The sequence below is a fragment of the Camelus dromedarius genome, chromosome 9, assembly GCF_036321535.1.
Source record: "Camelus dromedarius isolate mCamDro1 chromosome 9, mCamDro1.pat, whole genome shotgun sequence".
Taxonomy (NCBI): Eukaryota; Metazoa; Chordata; class Mammalia; order Artiodactyla; family Camelidae; genus Camelus; species Camelus dromedarius.
The window spans coordinates 27,888,427-27,916,392 of NC_087444.1; the positions used below are offsets into that span (position 1 = coordinate 27,888,427).

Genomic DNA, 27,966 nt, shown 5'->3' on the forward strand with positions numbered 1-27,966 from the left:
ACAACACCTGCTCCCTGAAGATCCCGGGCCACGTCCCACCCTGTCTGTGTCTGTGAAGGCATGCTGGGAGAGGCAACATTCATATTCCTTGGAGCCTGGGTTGCTGGGTTTTTTGTTGAGGGTTTGTTTTTTTTTTTTTAACACTACGCCTGGAGAACATTTTTATGTGCCTCTTGCCAAACCTGAAACTTGATGATGGGATTATTGGTGATTCTCTGGAAAGCAGAACCTCCAGTGGCACCAGAACACACCTGGCCACTCCCAAAAGCACATTTCCCAAGCGGCAGGAAACTACACCTTGTCCTCAGGGTAGGAGCAGCCCGGGAGGGAGGCCCAGAGTCTTCTAGCCTCGCTTTTCATTGTTATCTTGAAAGAAACAAATTTACCTGTGGATGTGGCTACTGTAGCTTCTGTTTTGACTGAGATGATTGCTCCATTAGTGCAAACACATCATTAAATGACTATACACCTGATATATTCATATGTAACTGATGCGTGCATAGACGTCCCCCCTTTTGTTTGTTGCTAGCCATTTTTTAAAATTATGTACTGACCCTCTTTGAATCACGTGCTTCCTCCTTGCACTACCATTTAAGACTCAGACTGATTTAAAGAAAGATGTGTAACTATCTCCCAGCCCTTCCCATTCTCTCCACCCAGATGCCTTGCGGAGATTTATATTCCTACCATTTAGATCATATAGTTTATTGATGCGAAGGATGCAGTGACAAAACCAGCACTGAGTGTTTACCACCAAAGTGTAATTCTGGAGGGTTTTTAAGAGGAAACCAAACTGAGGCCATTTCTAATCTTCTGTCACAAAATACAGAGTGTGGGCTGGATTGTGAAGATGTGTGGGGAGGAAGGCGCTGAGTAGAAAGGAGACTCATCAAGGCAGAAGGGCTTTCGTTTACATGAGAGCCCATCTTCAAGTGCTCCATGAAAGCTTCTGGAATGTTCACTGGGGGGATAATTGTAACAGCACTATGGACGTGGGGCAGGGTATTAAGAGCCTCTTTCCCTTCATTCAGTTTTGTGCTGGTGTCTTTGTTGAGCTCTGCCTGCACCCACCCCACGTCCATCCCCCACCTCTGTCCAATCATCCGTGGGCTCCGGGAGGCAGATCTAGGTAGACACATGGATGGGCTCCCCGAGCCCTCCAGCGTCCATCTGGGCAGGCTTCTGAGTGACACTGAAGAGGGGTGAGCCTATTCCTCCTTCCCAGTGGGGTCACTGCGGGCTGCTGGTATCCTTGACTGAAGGTTCCAGCTGATTCCGAGTCAGGCTGCACTGTCCAGTGAACCAGTGCGTGTGCCATTTGTCTGTCCCTCTCTCTCTCTCTCTCTCTCTCTCTCTTTCTCTCTTTCTCTCCCTCTTCCCCCCTTCTCTCTGAGTTTTGGAACCATGTACCCTTCCCTTACCCTTTCAAGCAGCAGGAGGTGGGACTGGCTCCCTGAAGTTGGAAGCCCCAGGAAACGTGACTTTCCCTTAAGGTTCTTCTGCACCCCATGTTCCTGGGCTTTGTACACACTCTCTTTATTAAAACACCCCTCGCATTACCCAGATCAACACCTTCTTGCTAGGACCCAAGAGACTCAGAGTTTGGGAATCAAAAAGAATCATAATGGCTGTGCTGCTCCCGGGGTGCTGAGGTCCACGTGGAGTGGAATCTTCTTTGTCATTCTCCAGCGTTCCCCTTGGACACAGTCAGGATTCCCTGCAGAAGAACCGAAATGACCTTCACACCCTTCCTGGGAGCTGGGGACATAAGCACAAACTCCGGGCCCCTGAATCAGAGCTGAGCTGTGCAGAAGGGCAGGGCACAGACCAGGGGCAGACCGCCTCGTGTCCAGGCCCAGCTCTGTGCTCCTGCCGCCCTGTGACCTTGAGTTGTACACGTGCTCCCCTTTGGAGTCATCATCAAGTCAACTGATGAGGTGAACACTCGAGCCTAGTTCTCACCAGGCTCTCGAAGGACAGCAGGGCTAGAGGAAGGCAATTTGAAAGTTTGCCACGCTGACATTTACACCCTGGCTGTCAACACCACAGTTTCCACACTGGGATTCGATTACGGGAGGGCATCTAAAGAAAATGGGCTTAGAAGGTTCAAAGGGGATATTACAGTACCTGTCATTTATCGAAAGGCTGATACGCACCAAGCATTTTCTAATCCCTGTTTCAGACACATCCTACATCATCTCTATTGAGTAAGTATTTTAGCCCCACTTTACAGATGAAAATTCTGAGGCTGAGAGTTTTCATAATTTGGCCAAGATTCTGAAGCTTATGAATGGCACAGAGAAGATGTGAACCCTAGTCTGCCGGCTCCACTGTAGACATCTTGCCTGCAAGACGAACAATTCAGAGTGCAGAAACCACCCTGGGACTTTGTTTTTCTTGTTTTAGCATCTGAAGATACCAACAGACCCAGCCAGGAGCCAACCTGCACTTAAGCAGACTCTGCATTAAACCTTCACAGGGTCTAGAATTCAATCCACGGAGGGTTCAGAGAATGATGGTTTGGGGCCATTGAGAAAGTGGCCCTTTCCCCTCTCTAATTTGCATGCTGGATGTCTATTGAAAGTTGCTATGGTGATCCGTTTGCCCAGAAGTTTCCGCTGAATCATCCCAACACATATATGAAAACATAAGTGCGGTTTGGGTACCCAGAACCTAGCAGCGGAGGGAGAGTCTCCGCCTTTCATTTGTGACTCACTCGTGGTCACGCGTGGGCTCAGCTGGGAGGAAGGCGAGACCTCTGGGGCAGGTGTCGCTCCCTGGAGAGGCTTTGTGTGGCTGGGCACCCTGAAGTCGCCTCTGTGGAACCAGAAGACAAAGAAAACGTGGAAGTCGGCACTTGAGTGATTCCCTGCTCCGCTGGGTCATTCCGGAGCTCAGGTTTTCTAAGCAGATGTCTCAGTTTGGAGATCCCCTAAAAGCAGAGGCTGCAGTAGGCACTCAGATTTGGAGAGTCTACCTGGGAGCTGATCTGAGGAAGCAGGAGGGAAAGCGTGGGGGTACTGAGCCAACCAGGAGGGAGAGCCTTTCCTCTGTGCGGCCCAGCTGGCTGCTGTGGGTGGTGACCTGCTTGGGACCTGCGTCTAGAGTACTTGGTGACAGGACCCAGTGAGCGCAGGACTGGGGGCAGACAGACCGGGGTTCAGATCTTCCCTCCGCTCAGCACGGTACCGGCTACAATCCTTGGCAGGTTCCTGAACATGGACATTAATTTCTCTATGCCCAGAAACGCAGGAAAGAATCCCGCATGCGGCTTCAAAAGAAATAATATAGACAGCAGACGCTGATGTGGAGTTTGGGGTGCGGTACGTCCTCAGTCAGTGCCGTTCTCTTTCCTTCCTCTCTTCACCAGAGACTCTGCTGAACGGTACCGCCGTCCTTGGCTACGAACCAGGCATAGGAGCTTATGGACTAATAGTTAATTTGAAAAATTTATAGAGATTTAAACATAGTTATCCAAAAATGCCCCTTTTTTTCAAAGTAAATACTATTTGGCATTTGGTTTTCATTTGAATTATGTTCTGTGTAACGAGATGGAATGGAGATCTTTATAGATAAACAATGTGGATCCATAAAGAAAGAGTTGCCTAATTAGTCCTTTTTTTTTTTTGCTGCTTGGGAACGTTGCCACTGGTCTCAGTACAGGAGGTGGTTTGGAACTAGTATGTGGAAGACTCGTCAAAGGAGAAAAATCTAGGGCAGACTGGTGGAGGGCTGTTCCAGGAGAGATATTGTAGTTCAAATTGATGTCAATTTTTTTTTAAAATTATGGAACACATTCCATTAGCAAGAGTGTGGAAAGACAGGTACATCTATTCTAGAAACTACTTCGTCATGTTAACATCCTAAAATATGTATACATTTTAACCTACATAGCAGTCAGTGTTCTCCAGAGAAACAGACCCACTAGGGTATGTATATATCCTACTGGATAACTGCGTACACATATGTCACATAGTGGTATAATCCAGTCTGAGTGTAAAGGCCTGAGAGCCGGGGGAGCCAGCTGTCTAGATCCCAGTCCAAGGGGAGAGATGAGGTGAGATGTTCCAGGTCAGGCCGTGAGACAGGAAAAAGAAAAAAAAAGGAGGCAGAGGATGAATTCCACCTTCGTCTGCCTTTTGTTCTGTTCAGGCCGTCAGTGGATTTGCGGATGCCCACTCACCTTGGGGAGGGCATCTCCTTTACTGAGTCCACAGATTCATATCCTAGGCTCACCCAGGAACACCCTCACAGACACACCCAGAAATACGGCACAATCTGGGCACCCCACGGTCAGCCACGCTGACACGTGAAATCAGCCATCACAGCCTAGCAACCCCAGTTTTTCGTCATTGTCCTGGGGAAATCAGCCAGGATTCAGAAATCATGCACGTGGATGGAGAGCAAAGCAGTATGTATATTACTGAAAAGTTGCAAAGTGTTTTCCAAACAAGCAAATAAGCAAAATAAGCAAAGAAATCCTTTTATAATCGCATGATTTTTATGTGGTCAACGAAGACATGTTTTCAAGGAGTACCAGGGCAAGTGTTGATGGCAGATTATGAAGTGAAAAGTGGGTGAATAAAGGTGAATTCAGCCTGATTCCAATTCTGTTAAAAATACCCTTTAGTTAGTTGCATATCTGGATATATATGTTGGTATATTCATTACCAAAAAACAGAAGAAGAACAAGAAGGAGAAGGAGAAAGCACTATTAACAACCCCTGTTTCTTCCCTTTATTCTGTCTCCAGATTTTCTGTAGTGAGCAGAAAATACTGTCATAATCAGAACAGGAAGCAATTGATATGATTTCTAAAGATGCTCTAGAAGTCAAACATTAGAATCTTGCTCATGGCTTCAGCATAATCTGTCTTCAGAATACAGGTGGGTCTGCCCCCAGAAGGTGAGGGTCAGGTGAGCCGCAAGGCCTCCAGGGTCAGGAACAAGTGTTTTGATGCGTAGCCTCTGACCCCTAGGACAGAACAGGAGGGAAGGCAGCCAGGTGGTGGTGGCAGGCTGGGATTTGTAACGTTGAATGAGACCTGTCAGAGGACAACATGGAGGGCTGGTTCCTCTCCCCAGGACTGGGGGGTGTGACCCAATACAGTGCCTGATGTCGCCTTGGTGTGTCTTAGACTGTGAGAAAAGCTTGACAGCTAGAAGCTCCCCACATCCGGACCTTGTTATCTTCTCTGTTTTCTCTCCTCTGATAGCACCTCCGTTCCACATCCCTCCCCTCTTCTCTGTGGCCCCCACGTCTGTGTGGTCCAGCAGGCTCTCGGGCCCATGGGGCTGCTTCTGCTCACACCAGGGTTCTGTATGGGCCAGTGGCTGTGTCCTCCTCCTTCCAACGCCTCGTGTCCCTCACTGATGGTGCCAGAGGGTCTCAGAGAGAGGGTCACCGCGGCAGTACCCACCCCGGAGGTTTCCAAGGTCCATCAGCCCGAGGCGTGCAGATAGGTCGAAAAGCATCAGCACTGTAGTCAGGAGACTGTGGTTTGAATCTCCCTCGCACCCTTATAAGCTGTGTGGGCTTGGGTAGGCATCTTAACTTCTCTGAATTACAGTTTCTTCACATGTAACTGAGAGAGAATGCTATCCAGCTTACCGGCTGATCGTGAGAAGGAAATGAGTCTATTCGCAGTGGTAAGGGATGCCGATAGCGTTTTCTTTTGCTGCATAACAAAAACCACCAACCTCGCGGCGTGGAACAACGCCCACCTCTGATCTCACAGTTCTGTCAGTCTGAAGCCTGAGGAGGCTTAGCGGGGTTCTCAGTGCAGGGGCTCATCCGAGGCCAACATCAAGGTGCCGGCGAGGCCGAGCTCCTCACTGGCGGCTCTGGGGGAGAATCAGTTTTCAAGCTCATTCAGGTTATTGGCAGAAGTAATGTCTCTGTAGTGCTGGGACTAAGGTCCCCATTTCTTTTCAACTGTCAGGTGGGAACCTTGCTTGGGTTCTGGGGAACACTGCCTCCTTGTCACGTGCCCCGCCCCCGACCCCTTCAACCAGCGACAGCAGGTCAGATCCTCCCTGGGCTTTGAACCTCTCTGACGTCCCCGTCTGCTTCCAGCTGGAGAAAACCCTCTGCTTTCAAAAGACTTGTGGAGATTAGAGAAGGGGCTGCATGTAACTGACTCAGAACGGCGCCTGGCACTTAGGACATCAAGGCTGATCTTTGGGATAAATACAGTGAGAGGTACATAGAAGGTTCTGGATCGGCTTTTATGGAATAAATGAGCATGTGAATGAATGAACAAACTGGAAAAAAAATCAGCAGTGAAGTTAAGAGTTTCTATTTTGGAGGGCAGAGGCAATCAGTGAGGGACATCGCCAACAGCGAAAGGGACATTCTGATATGAATTCCATCAGTCCGCATGAAGTGAGGATTCAGTTAATACAGCTACCAAATAAGGTTTCCCCCTGCAGGGTGAGAGTACCTGGGGTGCATCCTCTGAGCCTGGTTTCTCTGCTTGGAACACATCCAGCCCCGAGGCCCCGGGGAAGTCTTACTGGCAATTCCATCTAAAGGAACCAAATCCCGTCCCTAAGCACATCCCCCCTGCAGCTTCAAACTATTCTTGGGATATTTCTGTTTCTCCAACACAGGCTCTGCTCTAGGCACCCGGCACCCTTCCCACCATGGGATGGGCCAGGAGGTGGATTCTAGATTCTTGCTGGAGGGGGGTTCTCCAATATTTGTCATTTTAGTAGTCACCTGAACATTGTTGGATCATCACATCAAGCAGCTCTAATAACTGCAAAACAATCAGGTACCAAAGAGAAACAGAGCAGAGATGAAAGCTGGTGTCTGATGGGCAGAGGCATGCTTGGTAGACTTACAGACCCCGCCCCCCCTGGCTTCCAGACCTCCTCCAGAGGGTTTTTATAACTTCCTGAAAAGGCTTTAGTATTCAGTTTTAATTAAACATTTAATTTGCATCATGCAAATTTATTAATTCTGCCAGGGAGAAAAAGGCTGAATCTTGTATTTGGATATCTCCAGCTAGGAAGACTCACATTTTCCCAGGGGTTACTGATGGAGCCTCCCAGTTTGAACAGCACTGCAGGAGCTGGGGAGCTGCTTGGTTTGGAAGGTCACTGGCTCAGGGCAGTTGTGTTAATTTCAGCTTCTCAGACTCAGTCCTGAGACTGAGGTTGTAGGGAGGTACAAGCTGCTGAAATCAGCATGAACCACTTACAGACGGGCTCCATTTGTCACAGGGTCCTCTTCTGTAATCCTCTCTTCCCCCTTCCTGTTCCTCTGCTGCAAAGTTCTGATCTCTGAAAAGGGCGATCCGAACTACCTGGAAAATACCTTGAGGAAATGGCTCAACAGGCAAGATCTTACTACCTGCCTGACCCAGGGTGGTTAGGACCCCATTAAGTTGGTATTTGTTGACCAAAATTCTGGAAGAATGAGGAACCTGGCAAATCAAACATTCTCCTGCAGATCAATCACAAACTCTTTTGATTTCCAATCTTATTGTTCAGATTTCTTCTGAATTCGTATAGGTCTCATTTCCTGCCTTATTAAAGGGGAATTGGGTAAAACTCTTTGGTAAGTAGGGATTGGAAAATGCACTTGGCTAGTCTCAGCTCCAGTATTCATTGAATAGCTATAGAGCAGTGGCTCTCAACTGCGATGATACTGTCCCCCAAGGGACTTTGGCGATGTCTGGAGATATTTTTGGTTGTTACAACTAGGGAGGTCTGGGGAGCAGGGGTTCCAGTGTGTGGAAGCCAGGGGTGCAGAATGGTCCCATAACACACAGGATAACCTCCTCCACGAAGAATTGTCCAACCCCAAATATCAGTAGTGCTGAGGTCGAGAGGCCCTAATATAGAAGTTAAAGAAAAGGACTGCGGTACGGGTTGATCTGTTAGATGATCACCTACCAGGAGAGATTTAAAACAAACTAGTAAAAAGTCCTTGAAGTGAGAATCTGGTGGGGATTCTGCCATCGACCAGCTGTGTGGCCTCGAGTAAGTGAATGTATTGAGTACACTGAATTTGATTGATTTACTCATTCATTTGGCCAGCTTTGTGAAGAATGGCACGTACTCATCTAAGCAGGGGAAACCAAATACATGGTATGTGCAAAGGCTCAATGCAGAAGAGAGCCAGTGTCCCCAGAAGGCCAGCGGGACTGGAGGATAATCCACAGGAGGGAAAGAAAAGCAGGGGAGATGCTCCTGAACCTTCTGGACCAGAGTAAGGAGCTGCACTTTAATTCTGGGTGTGGTGAACTACCTCCCGCAGTGAGTGCTTTAATGCTGGCTGCCTAGACCGGCAAACTGCACTTCTGGTTCTCCATACAGACTCTAAAGGTGCCCGTTGGGTGAGAGACTTTGCTCCCTGCTGTGGTGGGGCGGAGACCTGGTCGGAGAGAGGCGACAACACAAGAGGCAAAGGGAACACTCAAGAGGCCCTTGTGTGGTCCCAGCAAAAGAAGATGGAAAAGACAGAAAACAGTGGAGCAGTTCCTCCAACAATTAAACGTGTTACCACATGACCCAGCAATTCCGCTCCTAGGTATCTACCCAAGAGAAATGAGAACGTGTGTCAGTCCGACAACTTGTACACAACTGCTCCTCACAGTATTATGCACAATGGCCAAAAGGTGGAAGCAACCCCGATGTCCATCAACTGATGGATGGATAACCAAAAAGTGGTGTATCCGTACAATGGAATACCACTCAGCCATGAAAAGGAATGAAGTTCTGACACATACTACGACGTGGATGAACTTTGAAAACATTAAGCTAAGTAAAAGAAGCCAGACACAAAGGACCACATTTTGTATGATTCCATTTATACGCAATGTCCAGAACTAGCAAATCTATAGAGACAGAAAGTCAAATGGTGGTTGCCGGGGAGAAGGGAGAATGGAGGATGACGGCAAATGGGTGTGAGTTTTGAGGGGCATTGATGAAAATGCTCTGGAATTAGACAGTGGTGATGGAAGCAAGACCTTGTGAATATATTTCAAAAAAAATACTAAATTGTACACTTTAAATGTATTGTACGGTGTCTGAATTATATCTCAAGCTGTTTTTTTTTTCTTTTTTTTAAAATGGAGGTGCTGGGGATTGAACCCAGATCTCATGCATGCTAAGTACACATTCTTCCACTGAGCTATAACCCCCCTTTTGTTTTATTTTTAATAAAGCTTTTTTTTTTTTTAAGGGAGGTGAATGTACAAAGAGGAGTGAGGATGGACTCGAGATGGGATCTCAGACTTTGCGTACCAATGGCATCTGAGGGGAGGGGTAGAGAGCAACAGAAAGCTGGCTCCCCAGTTTCTCAGCTGATGCAGCTGCCACTGCTCCAAACGACTTCTCACTGATGTCACATTCAGAAACTACATGATGGTTTCCCCAAATCACCCTCTTTCTTCTCATTAGAGTGTAAGGGCGGGAATAGCTTTGGGGAAGGGAATTTGCTCTTTTAGAGAAATCAGAAACCTTTCTTCTTGGTGACCTTTTCACTCTTCATTGCCAGAAGACTTTGACCTTTGACCCCAGGGACGCTGGGAGAACAGGCTCCGGACAACAAAGCATTACAAATACAGCGGGTTTTTCATGGAAAGGATGTGGTACATTTTCATGCAGACGGCTTTCCCCAGGTAGTAGTCAATGTACAGAGAGAGAATGATGGTGCTTCCTTTACTAGGAACTTAGCTTTTCATACACAAATAAAGTGTGACTTCTGGTAAAGTCAGAAACAGAAAGAACATTCTTTTGTGCTGATGAGAAAGATAGGAAAAAAAAAAAAAACCAACAAAAAAGACCCAGGAACATAGAAAGTATTAACATTAGACATCTAGGTTTTGTGTCATTTGGGGGGAAGTGTGCATTTTAATCTGATTTTAATTATGCTGACAGACAATGAACACACTTCTATCCCCGCAGGAGTGTTCAAGACTGGTGCAGAAGGTGAATCTCCTGGTTGGATCCTGAGACAAAGAAATGCCCTCTGGCCCTAGGGGCTAGCCAAGAAGGACACTCTCTTACATTCACAGCAACAGCTCATTTCCAAAGTTTGGAGTTATGAAGGTAAGAGTCCATCACTGCCCTCAAAGAGCTCACAGGCATGTGGAGAGAAAGACAAATAGTCAATGATAAACTGCAGAGGTATCCAAAGTGTGACCTGTGAAGCATCTGGCGATTAGGAAGTGGGTACAGTACGATGGTTACCAAGGGGAGCACATCTTTAAGATGCAATGGCCATTTATGGGGGCCCCTCTAAACCATGCCCCGGGGGTACTGGGAAGTGAAATAGTGACTTGGAGCATGATTTTCTTTTCTTACATTCAACCATCATCTAAAGTCTGCACTAGAATTGAAGGACCTGGGTCATTATCCTGGGATTTCTCAAGACTCAGGTTTGACCTCAAGTCCCATCTTTCAAAAGCCAAGTGGTTTGGGTGGTTCCGTGCCCTCAGCCAGGCCCCCCGCCCCCGGCCCCACAAGCCCTGGCTTCCCATCAGGGGAGATGGAGAGGGGGCAGGTTTGTTTCCCAAGCCGCCGCCTCCTCCCCATGCCCGGTGCGCCGCCCTCGCCCGCGCAGTCATCTTGGCGGCTCATGTGGGAGGATGCTGACCACAGGTTGATCTGAGCCCAGGCTGCTCACCCCACAAGGCTCCCTGCGGAGGTCCCCTCAGTGACTCGGCGCCTGGGGAGGCTCTGCTGCCTGGGCCCTGCTGCCCTCACCTCCTTGGCAGGTGGCCCATCGTGGTTGACCGACAGTGGGTCTGTGACTGTTTTCTTCCTCATCCAGCAAAGACAGGGTGGGCACCTCAAGGGAGCACCCAGGCTATGGTCTCTCTCCATCCCCAGAGCCCCTCCCAACTTCCTGGTTGTGGCTGGGAGGCCCAGAAGGAGCTGCCAGGCCATCTCATCTGCAAAACCAGCTTGTTGCCAGCAAACTGAACACATTTAATACAGAAGCCATTGGGACAATGACTAGGGAACCCCTCGGACCGGGTCATCGTCACGGAGTGACTTCCCGTGCCTCTCCATCTTCTACCCAGTTAGATCCTGGCTCATTAGTTTGGGGCACCGAACAGCAGTTGGGGGTAAAGGTCACTTTGGTAGACGATTTTCTTTCTCTCTAAGCCACAGAACTTCCTCCAAGGAACAAGCACTAACCTCCGATTCTCAGAAGCAAAACAAGCCAAGTCACACATTTCTATGAATTCTCCCCGAAAGCCGATGATCACTAACAACAGCAATCTCCGTGGCTATTGATTGAGCGCAGGCGCCAGACTCGTCACAGAGCTCGCCAGTCCCGGAGCCTCCCAGAGACGGGGGAGCTCATTTCACAGCCCAGTCAACCGCCTCTCAGCAAGGCTAAGACGGAGAGGCCAGGGGAGACTTTGCAGAGAGAGTGAAGTCAGGACAGCCAGGATCTGGTCCCAGCCCCGCCGACCCTGCTGTGGCTTGGGGAAGCCTTCTTTCCCAGTGGAAATTCCAAAGCACTAGACAGGAAGAGTTATCAGCTGTAACAGTAAAGCATGTTGGCGGGTCAGTTGCCTGACACTCAGTGTTTCTACAACGGGAATGATAGCCCAGCAGGTACATGGACCCCTCCCTGTGCCTCCCAAGTTGGAAATCTGAAGGAAACCAACTTTGGCTACCATGTGCCCAGGCGTTGTGGCATGGCAGGGGGTGGGGGGTTACCACCACATGCTTGGAAACAGAAACGCTTTGAAAAAGATACATACAGATACATATAGAACGGTGGACTTCTAAGACCCAGTTCTGTGGCCCTTTGACACAGCTCTGACATTCTGCAGAGAAGGAACTCCCCTGAACATCTTATCCACAAGGGTTAGTTAAGACAAGGTGAGAATACCGACTTGCTTAGAACAAGGAGACAAGCCCTGTCTTTGAGGACATCCTCACTAATCGTTCCCTAACCTGTGAGCTATGTAAGGGGGTTTGACCTTAACAACTTCTCACCGGTGACCTTCAAAACACAGCACAGCACCGTGACCGGCCCTGCCGCTCTTTCTGGCACCCACTGTAGTGTCTCCACTCGCTGAGCACAATGTGCGGCCCTGGCTTTATTTTTTTTTTTCCTGTATCTTTTCTCCTTTCATTGGTTTAGTGTGTCTTTTCTCTTCCCAATTCCTGTTGCTTAACATCAGAATTTGTACAAAATCTCTATAGACAAGGATTTGGCAGTAGGGGAACTGGCAGTGAGACTCTGTCACTGTATGTGAAGAAACTGGATGACCAGCCAGTTAGATTTTATTTCTAACAGCTGCGAAACATAAGCCCAGGACAGAATGAGGGAGCATTCACCAGGTGGCTGAAATGAACCCCAGACTGGGTCCAACACAGCACGTCTTTAAACCTTCAACTCTAGAGAACATTCAGTTTCATCTATGCACATTGGTTCTCAAGAACAGGCAACCAGTGAGATCGAGCCTGTCTGTGAGGTGTGTTCTGCCACCAAGCAGCTTCAAGAAGGCTGGGCGAAGCTGTTAAGGAGAAAGTTTATTCCTCCTTGGGCGAAACGGAATCATCACAGGGAATTCCACATGTGGTAGATTCCCTTAGAGATATGGACAGATAGACACCAGCGAGGGGAAAAAGATTACATTCCTTGAGATTTTCACTTCTGGAAAACAAAAACACAAAATAATCTGAGTGCTGGGGGCGGGCATATTCACAGCAACCGTTTACTTTTCTGTTCAGATTCTCAAGTTTGTTCTCTTACTTAAAGTAGGAGGAAGATAACATGGGTTCTTTTTGTCACCAGTAAGCTGTTCAGCTTATATTCTGAGCAGCTGGTGTTCTTGTCACGTCTAAGAGGCAAAGATGTGTTTGTGCCCAAAAGATGTTGCAGAAAAGTTCAAAAAGCTACTGTTGCCTCAATGGCATGTCACGTGTGCCCTGGGGCTACTAAAAATTTGCATTCTGTACATACAAATGGGTGGCTAGATGGATGGACAGACAGACGGATGGATGGATGAATGGGCAGACAGATGGAAGATACATGGATGAGTAGCGGGATTTTTTTAATCCCTTTAACTACCCAACTCACACACAGCCTGACGCAGAGCAGGCTTCCAATGAAGGAAGACTTGACCCTTAGTGGTTTCAGTAACAGTCAACTGGTCACTGCCTTTCAAGACTTGATCTTGGAAGAAACTCAAAGTCACCTTACATGCTTTGGTATCTGTTCTTTCTGCACAACTTTGGGATTCAGAAGTGTCCTTGGTGTCTCCATGCATCAGTGAAGCACATGACTTGGTACTTGGGGTAATTTGAGGATCCCTGCTACTCCAAGATGGTTTCTGAAAATTCTACCATTAGTAGGATGAACCACAAGAGTAAGGCTAGAGGCCAGTGAAAGAAAGCATTTCCTCTTCCAAGTCTGTCATGAGAAAGTCTATAGAAGATAAATCCCAAGACTCTTGCTGAGGACCTCCAGTTCCTTGCTCTAGGCACTGTCACCATGGCCTGAGTCACCATGAGTCCATAATTTTCGAGTGCATTAATCCCTGAGTGCCCCCATTTTCATGGAGAGATGATGCAAAGGAACACAATTGGGACCAAAAAATAAAAGTCCGGCATACATGCTTCATTTTACAGAGAACTCTATCCCTCCCTTCGTGTTAAGTTTCTGTTTGAATCACCTGAAAAGATGATATTTTAAGGCAATGTGACCCCATAGTCACCACTGAGATCTTCACAATCCTCTGCAGACGGCAAAATCCCATATGATGCATGTCCTTAGTGCTTTGTGCCTCGAGATGTTCTCTGTCGCTGTTGGCCAAAACCTTCTAGAGAGTATTCCGAGTTTCCTTCTCTGTTACTGTGATAGAATTTGGATCTGTTTCACAGGCATTCACAGAGGAGCACCTAGAAGTCACATGCTGGTTGGAGTTGGCTTGAACCAGGACGCGGAGATTAAACATAAGACCCCTGGATCAAGATGCTCACAGAATCCCAAGAGAAATACATAGAAAAAGGCAATGCCACAAGGCTTAGCAGGAGGGATCCTTGTGGTCTGCACCGAGGTGGTGGTCAGGCAAATCTACACAGGCAATACAGTTGCACTTTATTGGTTTCAGCTGCATGTGGATCTAGGGTTGGCTCAAATTTTTAAAAATTAAAACATAGACGTATAATTACGACATACACTCACAAATGCCATGTGGGCCTTGGAGCGCAGGGTGGAAATGCACCACCCCACTTGGGTTAGGGAGAAGCAGCCAAAGAAGTTCTCCCAGGGAAGGAGACCTCGTCGCAGAAAGATGCGAGGACATTCGACAGGCAATGCTGTGTAGACGTTTGTCTCTCCCACCGGCCTACTGCTCCCTCTCTGGGTTTGAGCCACTTCTTTTAGATCTAAAAAAATGCCTGTTTTAATCTGTAACAGTCCCCGTTTCTCCTCCGCTCTTTTGCAGTTCATTTAGTTGTCAAAGAACCTGGAACATTTATCTTATAGAAGTTCCCATTTTCTGGATTTGAGTTATTGCTTCTTCAGGGGATCTGGATCCTTTCTCTGCCCCCTGTATTTTGTGGAAAGTGGTAGTTTCATCATCATCATCATCATCACGTTACTACCAAGTCATCCCAATGTAGATGGAAAGGTAAGAATGTGGGCAATCGAGTGCTAACTTCTAGAAGTCTGATTCCTCTCTCCTGTAACTTTAAACTGAGTCTTTCCTCCCTGTGATATAGAACATGCATTGGAATCTCATGTTGTTGCTTGAGTTTGGGAAGTGATTCCATTACAAAGAAAATGCATGGACCTATGCAGTAGCCAAGAAGGGCCAGCCCTGCAGCTGCATTTAGATCAGGGAGTTTCTGGAAACAGACCTTTCTGACGGTAAACTCCAACAAAGCAGGTGGGTGTTATGTTAATGACTAGACTCTTAGTCACCTCAAGGGAACTGAAATCAGATGACACCAGGATGGTGGAGGGAGGTGAGATATTAGCAATTCTGACTGCAGATGTGAGCATAATCTCAGGGGCCTTTTTAAATAATCATTCTTCTGCTTTGATTAAATGCTTTATCTACTACTGGGCTACAGAGTGGGAGGCAGAGGTGAAGTGAGGAGATCCGAGATTATTAATTTGCCTTGAAACCTATGCTTTAAGAAGGCCAGGAGAAGAGAGCTGCCGCTAAACAAAACACAAAATCTTCCCCTCTCAGCTCACCCTGTGCACGCCAGCACTCAGAAACAACCCACACTGAACAGACCCGTGCATGTTTGTGTGTAGCAAACACCGGTTTAGGGAGAGTGACACAGATTTCCAAAATGCCAAAGGCATTTTTTAAAAAGGAGGGGAAAAGATGAAGTACAAAAGCTCTATCATTTGCATTTGACACTTAACTTCTTTTCTACCTGCCCATGAAACAGCCTTCCTGGGCTCTTTTCCACCTAAAGTGTCCACTAAGATCGTCTTAGGGACACAGACTCAGCCTGATCGCTGTAAACACTCAGCCCCGCTGGAAGCCAGAGAGCTACGGGTCTAGAAATTTCAGCTCACCTGATCTTGCCTCACACTTTCTTCTTCTGATTATTTGTTCTGCTTGTGCGACTGCAACAAACCTAGGAATGTCATAAAAGTGAGATTGCCAGGAGGAAACAGGGTTCTTGGATCAAAGGATTCACACTCTGCTCATGAAATGATTCATTCAGTCAGCTGCTCAACATTTATCCAGTACCTCTGATGTTCCATGCTGGTGACAGGTGTTCTTGGAATGGATACAAAAATGGGCCACTTACCCCTTCCGCAATGTGATTTATGATATGATATGTTATGATGTGATGTGAAATGATATACAATGCTATGCTATATTATATAATGTTATACTGTATTATATGATACTATGCTCTACCACCTTTCATTACAGGATAGTGTATATTATTTGTCCATTTGATATATGATATGATATGTTACAATATGATATGATATATACAATGCTATGCTATATTATATAATACCATAGTGTATTATGTAACACTATAATGTATTATATACTACTCTCTACCACCTTACGTTACAGTATAGTGTATATTATTTATCTGTTTAATATATGATATGATATATGTTATGATGTGATATGAAATGATATATAATGCTATGCTATATTATATAATGTTACACTGTATTATATGATACTACATTCTACCACCTAACATTACAGTATAGTGCATATTATTTGTCCATTTGATATATGTGATATGATGTACAATGCTATGCTATATTATATAATACTATACTATATTATGTAATACTAAACTATATTATATGATACTACACTCTACCACCTTACATTACAGTATAGTGCATATTATTTGTCTGTTTCTCGTCTGTCTCCCTCTTACAATAGAAAATACAAGAAAATGATTAAGAGCATGAACTTTGTAGCCATGCCTGGATTCATACCTTGGACCAGCCCAGCTGAGTGACCTTGGAAAATCTCCCGAACGTCTCTGAACTTTAATTTCCTTCTCAGTCAGAGGGCAATCACAGCAGCACGTATCTCCGAGGGCTGTTGGGAACAGCCAGTGATTAAGGCTGAGGACAAGGCCTGGGTGAGTAGCAGGTACGTTTTCGTCGTTAGAAATGTTCTCATTTGATGGGGGAGCCTCACGCTGGGATGGACAGCTCCTCTGTCACACGCAGAGGTTTCTCCAGGTCCCTGCCCACCTCATTTCTGAGTGTAAGCCTGAATCAGTCAGCGTATTCATCCCTTTGCCACTGGGATCGGAACAGGGGTGGGCGGATAACCAGGCAAATGACCCAGACGGATTTGACCCAGCCATGACTTTGATTTGCCCAACTGAGGACTCAGACCCACTCCCATGGGACCTACTCCATGGGGATTTACAGCTGGAGCTGCTCCAGCCCTCGTGTTCCCACCAGGAGCCTTGGCCCAGAGCCCATGCAGTAGACAGCAAACACAACAGGTGGACGGAAGCCAGCTCCGATGGAACTGTGTGGCTCCTGCCCCAGCCAGACCTGCAGCAGCTCTGTCCCTGTACCTTTCGGTCACATGGGCCCATCAGTCCTCTTTTTGCTTAAGTCAGTTTAGGTCAAAATTGTTCCATCCATAACTGGAAGAGGGCTAATTGGCACCCCCATGACATGCTGAGGACGGGGACGTGCAGAACATGTGAAGAACTCAGAGGTCACACTTTGACAGGCAGGTCACCTTTGCCTGGTCACACATTCCCAAAGTTCCAGAAGGCTCTGGAACAGAGGTCAAGATACACCGGTGGGGATCCATGAATAAAAGGCAGGAGTCAGGGAGGGCTTCTGGAAGCAGTGGCGACCGCGTTCACAACTGAGCCCTCTTAAATGCTTGTTAGATGCCAGTCCCCTTGCTCAGAGCTGCCCGGACCACCCTGCGCTGAAGCCGCACCTCGGGGAATGAGCGTGACTCGGGAGTGTGGAAATGGGGGCAGGCTGGCATTCCTTTTTGAAGATTACAAAAGAGTGCCTCGAAGCCCTGGGGCGGCAGCTGTGACTCAAGGCTGGAACCGGGCCCGCTTCAGTGGTAGCAGCCAGCGTGGCAGCCAGTCGGCACACCTTGGTCCACCCAGGGACCTGAACGCGGCCCTCTGCTCATCCCAAATTCCATCCCAGCAAGGTGGACTGATTTCCATCTTGGTCCCAGGGTCCGCACATCTCCACCACGGTTCCACCCCGTTCCAGCTCGGGAAGACGCAGGCTCGTTAGCGAACAAGATAAGCCTCCTGGTGACTGAGGGGCGGGCCAGCCGGACCAGTGAGAGGTGAGTGCAGAACTATCTTGTTGCAACACAGCGTCCAGACACCCTGCCCCTCTCGCAGGCCTGTTTTCTGGGACACTGGGTAGGACAGCCTGTGTGCCTAAGAATCTCAGAAAACAAGGCAAGGAAACAGAGCATTTGTGTAGTGATTTTCATTTGAATAAACATGTATTGAGCACCTACTGTGTGCCAGGCACTGCAATAGGCCAAAGAGATGGAGAGGTGAGAGGAGTGGTCCTGGCTTCTAGACGCTCCTAGGGCAGGTGGGGGCCAGTATGGAGCAGTGAGGACTCTAAGGCAGTGAACTCAGAGGCCCGGCAACCCCCACCTTGGGGGCTGGAGAACACGAGGACTGAGGTGAAGCTTTTAAGAGGAAACCCAAGACCTGAAGAGTCACAGTGAGCCAGCAGACAAGACAGAGGGGACACGGGGAGGGCTGGGGTTCCAGGGGGACAAAGTAATACAAAGACTGAAGAGAAAGGAAAAGAAGGAGGAACTATGCCAGGTTGCCAGGTTCAGGGGTCACGACGGCTTTAAGGCAGGAGGGAAAAGACAGAAGGGAAAATGTTTCCTGAGACCCTAGTCCATACCCGGCCCCGTAGAGGGAAACGGAACATCAGCACAGCCCTTCGCAAAGCTAATCAGTTCTCGCCAGGACTCACCAGGGGGTGGCTGACCTGTGCCAAGCACTGAGTGCACATGCTCACCACGATTCCAAGACCCTCTCCACCTTTGATCCCGGAGGAGGCTGGGGCCGAGAGACAGGGTCCTCTGGCTCGCCTGGGTGTCACTCCTGGGACGGAGCAGAAGTCACACCCCGTGCTGGCCTGGCAGCAGAGTGCAGCACCTCCTGGCTGGTATCTTCCCCCAGTGACCCCTCGCTGCTCTGCCACCAAAGGCTCTAAACATCGTTCCTCTAAAATCACAGCATCCTCTGGCCTGGCGATGCAGGAAGGTTTGCCCCCCAACCCCCGTTCTGCCCCCCACCACGCTGGCTCTGTTGTTTCGACTCCACAGATGGTCTGACTTTGTCATTACGACCCATCAGTGTTCACCAGCATCCCAGCATGCCAGCTCTGTGTGTGTGTGTGTGGGTGTCTGGTCCACGATTACCTACCCACCCTCTGTTCAACCTCAAAGGGCTGAGGGCTTTCCCTCCATACAATCTGGATTTCTTTTTTTTTTTAACCTCCCCTGCAATCCAGTCCATTTTCAGTTTGAATGCTGAGCTGGAGAAGCCAGGAAAGCTTTGCTGAGGTCGGAGGGGGAATCAGCGGGCTGTCTCCAGGCTGGTCTCCGTCCCCAGCCTGCCAGCACCCGCGTCTCTCAGCAGCTCTTCTCGGAGCCTGGAGTCCACAGTCAGTGACGCTCTTCTGAAGAATCCCCATCGTTCCTCCAAAGCTCCGATGCTCTGGGTCAATCTCCCAGACAGGACACAGACCAAGGACAGCAGATCCTAAACACTCACTGCTTTCGTTCCCAGCTCTCTCTGCTGCGAGGCAGGACAGGCACCCCAAAGGGCAGGTTCTGCAAAAGCCCGCACACTGAGATCCTTTGAAGGGAGACCGGGGGGAACCAGCTGCAGCTCAAGAGTGGGCGCTGGCAACTCTGAACTCTTCTGTTCCAGAAAATACCCAGTTGGAGCCTCCAGGCTTCAAAATTGGCATCAGGAAATGGCAGGGAAAGTGGGGATCTAAACAAGAGAAAACCCAGGGAGGAAGGAACGGATCACTAAGAAGCTTTTATACACACAGGGAGCCCTTCTGCTTTGTTTTTCTAGGTTACATCTATTTTTTATTAGTCTCTGAGGTCCCAGCTTTGGACAACTACTATGTATTTCAACAAGGCAAAGGTTTATAAAGAGCAGGGCAGGTGAGACTTCAGACCGTTATCTAAAGGATCTGCCATCTTCAACAGAGAGCTCTGTCTATACCATGAAAAAGTCAGGGTAGTTTAGAATTGACTAGAAGGGTGAGTGCAGGGCATCCAGATGGGGTAATTTTAAACTAAATTACCAAATGGGCCAGTTCTGGGTGGATTTTTTTTTTTTCAGCTTTATCGGGATGTAATTGACAAATATAAATTGTATATATTTCAGGGGCACAGCGTAACGGTTGGTATACATATACGTTGTGAGATGATGGCCACAGTCCAGCTAGTTAAAATACCTATTTCCTCACACAGTTACTATCGTGTGTGTGTGTGTGTGTGTGTGTTAAGAACACTTAACATGTGCCCTCTTAGCAAATTACACGATACAACATACGGCGCAGCACTGGTGACCGTAGTCTCCAGGACTTATTCATCTTGCATAACCAAAACTTTGTCCCTTTGACCATCTCTCCATTTTCCCCTGTCCTCTGATCCCCCCAAACCACCATCCTAATCTCTGATTCTGTGAGTGTGACATGTTAAGTTCCCACATACAGGCGAGATCATTCAGTATGTGTCTTTCTGTGTCGGGTTTATCTCCCTCAGCATAGTGCCCTCCAGATTCACCCATGTGGTCACAAGTGGCAGGGGGCCCTTCCTTTTCAGGGCTGAAGAATGTTTTATTGGATGTGGGTACCAATTTTCTTTATCCATTCACCTGTGGGTGGGGACTTGGGTTGTTCTAGTATCATGGCTATTAGAAATAAGGCTGCAATGAATATGGGAGTCCAGATATCTCTTCAAGAGACTGATTTCATTTCCTTTGGATGTAGACCCATAAGTGAAATTGCCAGATCATATGGTAGTTGTGTTTTTAACTTTTTGAGAAACCCCCCATACTGTTTTCCGTAGTGGCAGTACCAATTTATATTCTCACCAACAGTGTCCAAGGGTTCCCTTTTTTTGCCACATCTTTGCCAACCCTCATTTAGCTTTTGTCTTTTTGATGATAGCCATTCTAACAGGTGTGTGGTGACATCTCACCGTGGTTTTGATTTGCACCTCCCTGTGGCTTTGGTGATATTTTAGGCCCATTTAATTGAAAATGTCCACTAGGGGACTTGAATAATCCAGGGAGTCATTCCGTGTAATGATTGGGAGTTGGAGAGGCAGTCTCTACCGGGGTGCCCCGGGGCTTGGCCTCTCGCAATGTTGACATTGACAACTCAGGGTGACAACAGCAAGTGGAGGCGTGCACCAGCCATTCGTGGAGCTCCCCGGGGCCTCTCCTGGTGGAGGACCCTTCACAGGCACAATTTCTAACCCTGACAATCTCCCTTTTTGCAGGTTAGGGCCCTGCTTCAGAGAGGTTATGTCATAGAAAAAGCCCATCAATTTCATTTGCAGCTGGCACAAGCCTGGGAAGAAAATTTGAACTAGTCAATGGCACGTTCTAGGTCCAAAGAGATTTAGACAAGCAGGGAACAGGCTGAATCTACTGAAGTGAAGCCTATGGGGGATGGTTGTGTGTTTCTGTGCTTGGGTTCAAAAACATAAGGTCACACGCAGAGGATGGGGGAAACGTGAGAAGAAAAGGCCCAGGGCCACGCATGATGAGTCACTGGTGTTATGTGTCTGCCAGCGAGGCTCGTGAAATTACGGTCGGCATGAGGAGCAGACAGATGTGGTTCAGGGAGGCGGAGGGCGGTGCTCACTCTGTGATGAGAGGCTCACACCTGGGGAGCTGGGTGCAGCACCTGAACCCTCAGAGAGGGCAGCAACCAGGAGGCAGGGGCACTTGAAATTCCAGTATGTGTGGAAATGCTACAGGCACTGACTGTGTCTAGATGTGAAAAGGAAAAGCAGGGAGAAGGCGCCACGTTGGTTGTCTTCCATTCCCCAGAGACCCTGAGGGATGTAAGGACTCATTATACATGGCATTTTGAGTGTGTAAAGTCAGGACTCATGTATAGAAGAAAGGCATACGACTTGATCGTAGACAGACCAAGAAACAAAAAACTTTCCTGACAAATCTCAGGACTGTGGGAAGATAGACAGGGTGGAAGGTAAAATAGGGAGGTAGTGAGCACCCTGTCACTAGGGCTAATCAAGTACATGCTGTCAGGGACTTTTGTGGGTGCTAGGTACTTTGGTTTCCGTGGACCCCTTCTTCCATAAAAAAAACTTAATTATGTTTATGACTGTATAATGAAATATCTAACCCATGCTGAATGATAGTCATTTCTTTAACTCTGACTTTAGTCTGAGTTTAGTCTCATGGGCCCTACTGCCGTGCCTAGTAAAATCAGCCCTGCATGCTGTCTGTTCACGTGCCAGCATGTTGCAAAGAAGATTCTGACTGTATACTGGTTGGAAGGAGAGTGTTAAAGTCAGATTTCTAAACTTCCCCCAGTCTAAGATCCTCTGAAGTGAGTTCTGCTAAAGGATAGAGGAGTGCCCCAAACTGCCTTGGGAGATTGTTAGGGTGGATGTGTTGCTGGGAGCAAAAGTCAAAGAAGTGTGTTCCTGCCACAATTCCATTCCATAAAAAATGTACACACAGACCCCGATTATTATGCGTGGTAACACCTGAGATTACAATTAGGGGATGGAGGTGGAGAAGAGGAATCGTGGTTCTTTTGTTTGATAGCCTCCTATTTCTGTCTTGTTCAAATGTTTATATTCAACAAACAGCATGAATCCTTGTTATAAAATTACTAGCTCAAAATACTGGCAAAAGGTGTATAAATCTGACTTTAACTTTTACGGGGTGAGGAGGGTGGTTTAGCCCAGTTCTCTGTTCTTTGTCCAACCAGGAACGCTATCACGATAGATGATGCCGTGAGGGTATCACCCGGCATGTTTGGTGTTTTCAGTGAACAGAACAACACGTGAGAAAGCTCAGGAAAGCCCATTATGCAACCAAGAATGGAGATATAAAACAGGGCCACGAGGGATCCCTTCTCTCAGGCCCAGCCAAACAAATTCACAAACACACAGATTCAGAAATTGTCTGCATCGACCTAGTCCTCCGGTCATCACACAAGGATTTAAGTCTGATCTGTTTTTCCATCTCCCAGGTCGAACGGCTGCTCAGTGCCTCTGGAACAGGACCTCAGCATCACCCCACACCCAGGGGGAGGAAGGAGAGTGACCAAAACTACAGAGCCAGCACCACCACCAGCCTGTCCTTGGAGCCATCCTGCAGGGAAGACCCAGTATGAGCAAACACTGTCCCAATATCAGGTCCGTTTTTTTATTTCTGCTTTTACTTTTTTTTTATCGGTTCTGATTTCCTCACAGTAAATCTTTGAAGGGTTGAGTGGTTTCAAGACACATTCCCTTCTCCGTGTAGCTGTGAATACGATCAAAAAAGACAACAATGAAATAGTGAATTGCCAGCGGTTCCTAATTGAAGGAAAAGAAGAATCTAGGAAGAGGGCTATGTCCTGAAAAAAGGAAAGAAGGGGAAAAAAAAAAAAAGACTAGCATGGAAATCTGTTGATCTGGAATGGCCAGAGTAGGGAAAGAGACCTCAGCATTTTAGATTCCTATCTATTGCCTAAACCCCAGAGAAGGCCTTCCATTCAAATGTTTGTGTATGCACAAAGCGATTTATTAAACACCTCCTGTCTGCCAGGCCATACTGGATGTCTTTGTCGGGTGAGGAGAGGGAGGAGAGCTGGAGTAAACTTTGGGAGGCCGTCCCAGGAATTCTCACTTGAGAAAACATCTGGGTTTTTCACGTCTCTTGTGCAAAACAAACAAGTATTTTATTAAATGATGTGCATTGTGTTCGAAGGTAGAACTCTTTGGAAGCCTGATGTGCGTGCGTGCACACACACACACACACACACACACACACAAACGAAACAAACATGAAATCATCAAGACCCCACACTCTGGCAATGAGATGCACTTGCTATCATGGTCCTTCACAGAAGCACAGATGATAGCTTACAGGGTTTTTTTTTTTTGTTTGTTTGTTTTCAGAATCCACTTTCCACATCAAGATCACCCAGTAAGCAATCTAAATTGTGAGTGAAGAGCCCAGAGCTTTCTTCTGCCCCTTTCCCTCTCCTCCACCCCCAGGCATACCCACCCCCCATCAAAAGGATACCTTCCCCGAGAAAGGAACCTCCCAAACTCATTTGTCCGTATTTCACTTTCTCCGCCTGATTACTCCCCTCTCCTTATAGCCTGGCTTCCCTGAAACCAAATGTGAGTCGTTTTCCAACTGCACCGGAAAATCAGAATTTATTGTACATATGTTTGTGTTCCACTTAATAAAAAAAACCTATATTTTAAGATAAACTTTGTTAGTAATTCATGAGGTAAGTGACTATTTATGCTAATCAGGCAGAAATATATTCTCAAGCATAATGCATTACATAAATTTGAATGCAAAATGTTCAATTATGAAGTAAATACAGGTAATGCAAATAATAAATTACCTCTAATAAAAATTATAAAAGATGTGTCTTCAAAGAGAGAGCGGCTTTAACTTACAACTGTGAATTGCTTAAAGAGAAAAGAATTAATAAATGCTGATTTACTCTGATGATTATTTAGCACATAATTCACCTATTCACGACTCCTAGTAATCAGACTGTTGTCTCATTCTCCAATATGAGGCAAGACTGTTTCCTCAGCAATTTTACCCTTATCAGATTATCTCGTCTGATTCTATTAATTTTCTTCCATGAATCTGCTAACAGTGATTTGTGATTTACTTGCCCTGCTAACTAAAGACTGTTAAAAGGATTTCTCTGACACGATGGCTGGAAACATCGTTCAGTTACTCTGAACAACTCTTTTCTCAAATCGATTCGGTTGGGTTCATAGTGAAATTCAGTGGACCCTGGTTAGTTCTGCACCATAAAATCAGCTCCTGGATAAACAAAGAGTTCAGACACTCCACTTGATGCATCTTGTTCTTTCCAGATTATATATGTCTGATTCCAACATGATATACTTGAGTTGCTGAAACTCACAATCAGGAAAACAGTGTGATTTTTAGCTTTTAATCATTGTAATTTGGACATAAACAGAGTTTTTAGAAAATGTTTTTTGCATGAAGTTATGTATGTACTGACATGAGACTGTAATTGTGTTTTTGATATTACAGTTTCACAATCTTCTACGTGATCCGACCCATGCCCTCCCCTCTCCCGCCAAATTCTTCTCTAAATAGTCACTGCTTTCAGAAACTTTAATGCTACTGGTTTGAATTGGTCAGTAATGACAAACGCATGGTTTCTAAATTACTCTATATTGTTCTACAGAGATTACTGGAGTATATATAGCAAGAGGATATTAAGCAGTAAGAAAACACAGTTCGTATTGTATTTGGATTAGATTGGCTTGGATAGAAGTGAAACAAACAATGTTAGCAAAGAAATCTAAAGAAATGTGGCCTGATGTAATTGCAGAGGCTCAAAAACCTGAATAGTACTAATTAAAATGAGAGAGCTCAATTGTTATAAGAGAAATGCGCTAACAGAGAACTGTAAATGTTTAGACACCCCTGTGAATCACTAAATAATAAAGTAGAAAGGACAAAAATGAGAATTAAGTTATAAGCTTGAGAGCACCCCTGCCACACAAGAAAAAAATAATTCAGATCCTTTTTTTTTTCCAAGAGAAAATGGGAGACTATAAAAGACTCTGCAATAAGAGAAAGAAAAATACCCTGGCTTGACTGCAGTGTACAAAAATAAACCATAAAAAATGTGCAGATAATAATACATTTAGCTGCCCAAACATGGGCATTTAATTTCTAGAAATGATACATAATTGCAATAATTAGGTACACGACCGTGAAGCTATATCTCGTGGTCTTCATCCTTAGTGAACTTTGTTTATACATGTTGTTTATTTATAAATGTAGCAGTTTCAGTGTTCCTGACCAAAAATTCTTTCATGACAGGCAGGGATCATATCTCACAGCTTTTACCAAAAATGTGGTGCAAAAGGATTAAAGAAAAAACAATTCTCATAAACAAACAAAAATTAATTCTTCCTAGATGCACTGAAATTCATATTTTACATGAAAAATATAAACTGTGGGCATTTGTGGCTAATGATTAAAAGAGACTTAGAAAAGTGTTGCGATAGGCCAGGCTCAATGACATAATATGTTTATGTAATTTAAGCAGTAAATTTTCCTCTGGATGCATAAACTGTAATCCCTTAACTTCATTACTAGGTAAAATACCGTTTGAGTGGAGGAAAGCAAAGGAATTCTATGTTAGGTTGCATAAATATTGACATACTCTTCACTCTTTCTTCCCCAAACTGGTAATAGACATACCTCATTCCATCCCAACAAAATACTCCCATAAAACCAAAACTACCCTTATAAACACAGCTCCTCTGCAGTAATGATGAAAAGAAAAAGTGCTTTTCTGGAAAATACCAACACTGCTGGCCTTTTCGGGTAATGATGTGCCTACAAACCTTCTGGGGAGTCTCATTAGGGATTCCCGGGTTTGCTGAAGCCCAGGGTTGCCAGCAATGAGAGAAATTAACACAAGTCTAATCTGGTGTCTGAAGCCAATGAGTGACACCTAAGGTCTCGTTATAAATAGTAAACTATGCTGTCCGGTGGGTGAGAGCCTTCTGAAGTGCAATGTTCAAGAAGCTGGCTTAATATATGACTAAGTGTCAGAAGTCAGGTTTTCTGAGAATTACTTTTCAGATAAACAACTTTATAGCACTGCACTTAATATTACTTAATAGAGACATCTCATTTGTCACTGAATTACAAGTAACTTTAATTCTATTGATATTGCCGTAAAGCCCGTTGAAAATCCATCCTGGCACTTTTAAAGGGTTTGGGGCCCTATTTGTTGCATGGGATCCTCTTGCAGAAGTCTCTCAGCCAGAATTACACTCAGAAGGCTTCTGTGTCTCCTCGCCTCTTTATCCACAGTTAAGGGGCATAGCAGGGAAAAAAATGATTCCCGCACCTGCCAGCACTGTCTTCAGCCCCTTTCCTAACCAGGTCGGGTTCTCCCACTGCAGTCAAACTAACTTTCTGTGCCTCTTTCCTCCTCCCACCTTGGGAAAGCAGCTTCTTTTCATTTCATCAACAAAACTGGACACGGATCAATTTCAACTGACCTTTGCCGAAAGGTGGCGCTGTTGAGGTAAAAACCAACTCGGTCCAACAATAGTTTTCACTCTTCGATCGTTTTGCAGGCTTTTCTGAGTTTTTTTTTTTTTAATGCACCCTCCTAGCGTCTCCCCCTCCCATAAAATAAAATAAATATGATTAACACCAAATGCATTTCATTAATCCGAGGAATCAACCGTCCAACATCCAATCAGGCGGGCTGGTCTTCCAAACGCTGGGTCGGCTTCGCGCACTCTTGCTTTTTCCCAAATAAATCTCGGCTTCTCCGACTGGCCTATCGCTTTAAAATCTTAGAAACAGAGTTGTCGGTTTTCTTTTTTTCTTTTCTTTTTCTTTCTTTCCTTTTTTCTTTTTTGCATAAGCTTTAGAAGAATCGGTCAAGAAAACTGAATAGTTAGTAATCTCTGCAACCCAGAGGGGGAGAAGCAGCCCCCCACCCCACCCCCACTCTGAGTTTCCGGGCCCATCCGAGAAGCTGCGGTTTAAAATTTAACCCTTCGAGGGGAGCTGGTGAAGGCTGGGGTGTTGTTCCCCCCCCCACCCCCCCCCCCACCTTGTTCCTCGCCACGATCAAGTCTGAAATAATTAAGTGAAACGTAAAAGTGCAAAGGGCGCGCGGGACCCTGATAAGCAGGAGTCAGATTTCAGCAAAGGGTGGGTGAGTGTGTGTGTGAGAGGCAGAGAAAGAGACAGAGAGACAGAGAAAGCGAGATGGCTCTGAAAGGCCAAACTCGGGCCAGGGTCGGAAGCCAGCGGGTGAGCCGGGCTGACCTGACTCTGAGCTTTCCCGGAGTTTACTCGCGTAGGCGTTTGCTCCCCCCAAGGGCACGCGATGCCAGCGGGCAGCCAACCCCCGAGCGGAATGGCCCCTGAACAACTTATTTCACCTCCTTTAAAAGAGGATGATAAAACGGGCTCTCTCCGCCGACTCCGAACTGCCCCGGCAGGCGCGCGGCTGGGAGATGTCCTGCGCGCAAATGAGACACTGCACCCCTGCGCGCGGGCACTGGGGAGAGGGACAAAGAGTTTGGACCAAGTTTGAGCTCCGGGGCACTGCCAGGCTCGGGGAAGTAAGGTCCCCAGGGCGGAAAGCTTGGTGCTGAAGGTGGAGCAAGGAGGAAAAACTGCCCGTCGAATTCACGACCAGGGGTTGGGGGTCAGGCAGGGGAAGGGGAGCAGGCCAATTC

At 46.7% G+C, this 27,966-nt stretch overlaps 2 long non-coding RNA genes across 2 annotated transcripts in view; both read left to right on the forward strand.

Moving 5' to 3' along the window:
• The window catches only part of LOC135322165 (uncharacterized), a 107,305-nt gene extending 92,700 nt beyond the window's left edge, over window positions 1-14,605 (forward strand). Inside the window, exons 3-4 of the long non-coding RNA XR_010382531.1 lie at window positions 9,917-10,060; window positions 14,428-14,605. This is a non-coding gene — a long non-coding RNA (uncharacterized LOC135322165). The remainder of the gene's footprint in view (window positions 1-9,916; window positions 10,061-14,427) is intronic.
• Window positions 14,606-17,486: 2,881 nt separating this feature from the next.
• On the forward strand, window positions 17,487-23,927 carry LOC116154820 (uncharacterized). Its single transcript, XR_004138842.2, has 3 exons — window positions 17,487-17,772; window positions 22,722-22,887; window positions 23,635-23,927. It is a non-coding gene; the product is annotated as an uncharacterized LOC116154820 (long non-coding RNA).
• Window positions 23,928-27,966: the final 4,039 nt, after the last annotated feature.